Source organism: Gossypium hirsutum, chromosome A12 (genome assembly GCF_007990345.1).
Source record: "Gossypium hirsutum isolate 1008001.06 chromosome A12, Gossypium_hirsutum_v2.1, whole genome shotgun sequence".
Taxonomy (NCBI): Eukaryota; Viridiplantae; Streptophyta; class Magnoliopsida; order Malvales; family Malvaceae; genus Gossypium; species Gossypium hirsutum.
In genome coordinates, this window is record NC_053435.1 from 35,276,191 (window position 1) to 35,282,435 (window position 6,245).

A 6,245-nucleotide genomic window follows, 5' to 3' on the forward strand; every position below is an offset into this window, starting at 1 on the left:
TGTAGATAGATGGAGTTAGATGATTTTTTATAGCGGAAGTTGAGAAAATGGGTTCAAAAGATGGTTTGGATAGATGTTTGATAGGCTCGGTGAAATAAAGAAATATTGTTTATAATTTAATAGTTAAAATGGAATGGAAAAATAGAACTCAAGCGAAGAACGATTCAATACTATATGAAGTATTGCCCCGGGACTTATATTGCTCAAGGTGGATTAAATGGATTGTCGAAGATGGACCTTGACCCGTTACCTATAGAGAGGTAGGAACCAAAGGTATAAAAAGGTGGATGAACGCCACACCAGGATGGTGATAAGTTCAAGAAGTCGGGTTGACGCCACTAGCGAGCTAGATAAGTCAGAACGAGACTCGTACGAAATAGGATAGGAGGAAACCTCACAATCAAGTTTTCAATAATCAAATTCTGTCACCTTTTACAATAAACAAAATAAACTATTTATAGGCTCTCTAATGCCTATTAAAATTCAGCTACTAATGTGTTCACACAACAATTAAAAATGTTCACACTTCAAGCATTAAATCTCTGTTCATGGATAGTGTAAGTTCATGCATGTTGAATAATCATGTTTCTTCCCAAAAACCATTCATGATGCTTAACCAATAGAAAGCTTCTTGTTCCATGAATGTGCATCTTCAATTCATATCCACCCTCTTGGACGAATGCTAGGTGCATGGGTAATGCATCTCTCTTAATAAAGCTTAATGATGGGCTGGTTCATGAATGGAAGCATGTACCTTGTAAATTCGTTCTCCCCTTTGTACATGCACATTATACATTCAATTGATGAATTAAGGTAATATTCCCTCCCTTGGACGTTCATGAATCCACCCATACATGTATAGGAGCTGATTGGTCAAATTGAGGTGTGAATGGCTTAGATGCTGCCTTGGGAATACGATCGGCCAAGCTTGTGCTTTAAGTTGCTGGACACCTTTTGGCCAAATAGGTGCCTTGGGGAGCCAAATGGATCAGCCACCATTCATTGAAAGAGGCCTTACATGCACCGTCCCATACATTGAACCTATCATGCATGAACCTTGTTTAATTACTCTCCAAATTCAACTCACCTACAAAAACACATGAACCAAAATTAAATCACATAAAATTCAGCTGAACAAACATTAATATAATTTAGACACACTAATTAAACATAAATTAAATTAGACAAATTTAATAAAGTCTTAACAAGACATATTAAATTCGGCCAAGACACATTTAAAACATGTAGTAAGTCAAAACATAATTATGAGCTGTAGTAATTTAAGCTAAATTAATAAATTACTTAATTTATTCAGACATTAAAATAAATGAGTTGAAATAAACTTAAGCCAAGCTCCAACGAGCTAAAGTAAGCTAAATTGAGCTCAAACGAGCTAAATTAAGCTCATGGGAGCTAATTCGAGCTGGGAAAAACTAAGATTGAGCTTGTTGAGTTGAGATTGAGCTTCATCTTGCACTTGGGGCCCTCGTGTTTAGGCCAATCATGATAGCAACAAGTGGTGCCACAACATGATGCGATTGAGATCACATCATACCCTCCCTCTTGAAGATGATTTGTCCTCATATCGGGCCACTTGCTCGCGAAAAATTTTTGGAGATCACAAGCCCTTTTGTTCATGATCCGAAAAGTATTGTTTTTAAAACTCCAGGAACCACAAATGGTTTGAAAAGAAAATGATTTAGTTCCATGCCCTCCCTCTTTAGGAGGAAACCATTCCAAAGTGTCACCTACATAGAAATGGAACGAATTAGTGACACTAAAATTTATAAACTCAAACGATCTTTTCAGAATCTTATTCAAAATTAGAATGCATAATCCAATGCCGGGATCAAATGTAGAAGTGGATCTTACCTGTTCACAATGGTTTTCCATACTTGGTAATAAAGGATGCATCAGAATCAAATCAAATTTATAATCAAAATTTATCAAGGAGTCCTCCAAATGATCATGTAATCTAAGTTCCACTCGATCAATCTTACTTAAACATGCAGAATTTATATAGCAAGGCAGATTTGAGACACCATCTTCAAATTCAAATGCACTAACCATTTTACATGCCATCGTCTTATCACATATTCGGATCAAAAGAAAATTAAACAAGCATGCCTTTAAACATTCATATGTCTTGATTCTGTTAAACAAAAATAAACAACATTCTCCACAATCAAAAATTTGATTTTGTCTTAACAAGCCAACAAGATTCACACGTCTCGTTTTCAAACTTAGTGACAAAGCATCATACAAGCAACGATTGTTTACTTGGTCATTCAAACAAAATTTACAATGCTTGCCTTCTCTCAAAGATGAACCAGAATAGCGAATTCCAGGGTTGAACACATGATATTGTTCACTCGTTCCAAAATGCAGTGTGAATTTCTTAATTACCAACAATTCACACAAGTGGAACAAAAAGAATTTGAGCATGCATATGTTCAAACACTCATACATCGTAAATCTCATTCGAATAGACTTGTTCAAACATGGGGAATTTACGCAAAAAAATAGAAAATTCAAATTATCACCACACACAAGTAGACTAGGCGTTTCACATGCCAACTTTTATCACAAGAGTTCGAAATTTGTTTGTGCGGATTTATTCGTACTTCAGTAAAATTCTTGCCAATACCATACTCATCAATAGGAAAACACTTCTTACCACTATGGAAGGTGTAATCACCATCATTCAGAATATGATAATCAAACAAATCGAACTTTGTATGTGAATAATCTTTATCGCACACTATCACACTTTGTTCATGCTGATCTAATCGAACGCCTTCAATAAAATTGCCAGCAACAAACTTATCATAGAAAAAACTTTTCAAAGCACTAGTTGAAACAAAATCATAAATAATAGATGAACGAAAATTAACCAATTCAATGGGGAAAACCCTTTCGCAAAAACAATTTTCAGCAATCTTGTCATAAACATGTGAGTAAATGAGTTGAAACTCGCTCAGCAAGGAACCCTTACCTTGCTTACCATTGGAAATGTGACAATCATTTTTATCTTCCAACTTACCTCTTTCAATCAATTGAAAACGTCTCTCGGTAGAAAGGTAATGAAGTTGGAACCAATCCGTGGATGGAATCTTGCAAACCTAAAACAAAGAAAAATCACAAGGTAATTTCGAAAGGGGGTTAGTAAAAGAATTCCTCTCTTTTTCGTGATTACTCACTTCACTCGTTTCTTTTATAGACTCTCTTTCTTTTTCACTTGATTTCTTTTCAAGCTCTCTTTCAATTTCTTTTTTCGCTTTTTCTTTTTCAATTTTCTTTTCTTCATTTTCTTTTTCTCTCACTTTTTCGATTTCTTTTTCTTTTGCAATTTCTTTTTCTTTTTCGTTTTCTTTTTGTTTTCTTTCAATTTCTTTTTCAATCTCTTTCTCCTTTTCTCGCTCAATGGATTGCTTCATTTTGAATTGGTCTTCTTGCACTTGTTCCGGTGTGAGCGGCACTAAAGTGATTTTCCTTCCTTGATGCTTGAAGGAATACCTATTGGTACGTTCATCGTGAATGACCTTGCGATCCAATTGCCATGGTTCTCCTAGCAACAAATGGCAAACTTGAATAGGCACAACATCACAAAGGACTTCGTCTTGGTATCTTCCGATGGAAAATGCAACACGCACTTGTTGAGTAACTTCAAATTTGCCTTCAACACCAAGTCCTTGCAGTTGATAGGGTCGTGGATGCTTGGTAGTGGCCAAGCCAAGTTTTTTTACCGTTCGAATACTAGCCATGTTTGACCTACTTCCACCATCAATAATGAGGCAACAAACTTTATCGTGGACACGGCAACGCGTGTGAAACATATCTTCACATTGTGGTTCATTTTCCAATCTTTGAAGGATTGCACTAATCTTGATGTCAACGATAGTAGGTGTCAAATCTTCTTTATCTTTGTCGAATTGTCGAAATTCAGATCGCATTATCCTTTACATTTCTTGTCTCCACATTTGGAATTCAAATTCAGAAAATTCTTCAGACATGCTTCAACAAAATATTAGAAAACAAAAGTTAAATTAGAAAGAAAAATAATTCTCACCACAAATCTCTCAAGTTCGCTCAAAAAGAAAAATTCACTCACTCGTGTTTGAACTCTCTTTTAGGCTTTTTTTCGAATGAACTCACGCTCTCTTGCCTTTTACCACTCGACCTCGTCTCACAAATTCGTAAATCGTCTCGATAGACTTAATTTGCTGCTTGAGGGTCGGTTTCAAAATGGGTTACAAGGAATAATGTCGGGTGTAGGGTAGGCTGAATAAAGAAGAAAAATGGTTTAAAATGTGGCGTTGGGATGGTAAATAATGGTAGGAAGGGAAACTTGATGATCGGAGTAAATAAGAGAAGAAAATAAAAACTCGCAAGACTTTTCACTTTTTTTTGAAACTTGATTTTTTTTTGCTCACCTTTTTTTTCTTTTCTTTTTTTTTGCTCGATTTTTTTCACTTTTTTTTTGAATTTTTTTTCAATCAAATTTTTTTTTCAAATTTTTTTTTATTTTTTTGTTACTGCAATACAATAGTAAGCTAAATACAAGGGAACAAAATTAAATTACAACTTAATTTTTTTTGATTTTTTTCACGTTTCGAACCTACTTGCGGCCTGATACGAACATTGGTACTCCTCGTTTTAGTAGCTCTGATACCAAATGATGTGATCCGGCTCAGTTGATTGAGTCGATTCACTTGATTGCCCGATCGTCGACGAGAAGTTTGTTCGATTTTGTAGATAGATGGAGTTAGATGATTTTTTATAGCAGAAGTTGAGAAAATGGGTTCAAAAGATGGTTTGGATAGATGTTTGATAGGCTCGGTGAAATAAAGAAATATTGTTTATAATTTAATAGTTAAAATGGAATGGAAAAATAGAACTCAAGCGAAGAACGATTCAATACTATATGAAGTATTGCCCCGGGACTTATATTGCTCAAGGTGGATTAAATAGATTGTCGAAGATGGACCTTGACCCGTTACCTATAGAGAGGTAGGAACCAAAGGTATAAAAAGGTGGATGAACGCCACACCAGGATGGTGATAAGTTCAAGAAGTCGGGTTGACGCCACTAGCGAGCTAGATAAGTCAGAACGAGACTCGTACGAAATAGGATAGGAGGAAACCTCACAATCAAGTTTTCAATAATCAAATTCTGTCAGCTTTTACAATAAACAAAATAAACTATTTATAGGCTCTCTAATGCCTATTAAAATTCAGCTACTAATGTGTTCACACAACAATTAAAAATGTTCACACTTCAAGCATTAAATCTCTATTCATGGATAGTGTAAGTTCATGCATGGTTGAATAATCATGTTTCTTCCCAAAACCTGTTCATGCATGCTTAACCAATAAGAAAGCTTCCTTGTTCCATGAATGTGCATCTTCAATTCATATCCAACCCCTCTTGGACGAATGCTAGGTGCATGGGTAATGCATCTCTCTTAATTAAAGCTTTAATGATGGGCTGGTTCATGAATGGAAGCATGTACCTTGTAAATTCGTTCTCCCCTTTGTACATGCACATTATACATTCAATGTGATGAATTAAGGTAATATTCCCTCCCTTTGGACGTTCATGAATCCACCCATACATGTATAGGAGCTGATTGGTCAAATTGAGGTGTGAATGGCTTAGATGCTGCCTTGGGAATACGATCGGCCAAGCTTGTGCTTTAAGTTGCTGGACACCTTTTGGCCAAATAGGTGCCTTGGGGAGCCAAATGGATCAGCCACCATTCATTGAAAGAGGCCTTACATGCACCGTCCCATACATTGAACCTATCATGCATGAACCTTGTTTAATTACTCTCCAAATTCAACTCACCTACAAAAACACATGAACCAAAATTAAATCACATAAAATTCAGCTGAACAAACATTAATATAATTTAGACACACTAATTAAACATAAATTAAATTAGACAAATTTAATAAAGTCTTAACAAGACATATTAAATTCGGCCAAGACACATTTAAAACATGTAGTAAGTCAAAACATAATTATGAGCTGTAGTAATTTAAGCTAAATTAATAAATTACTTAATTTATTCAGACATTAAAATAAATGAGTTGAAATAAACTTAAGCCAAGCTCCAACGAGCTAAAGTAAGCTAAATTGAGCTCAAACGAGCTAAATTAAGCTCATGGGAGCTAATTCGAGCTGGGAAAAACTAAGATTGAGCTTGTTGAGTTGAGATTGAGCTTCATCTTGCACTTGGGGCC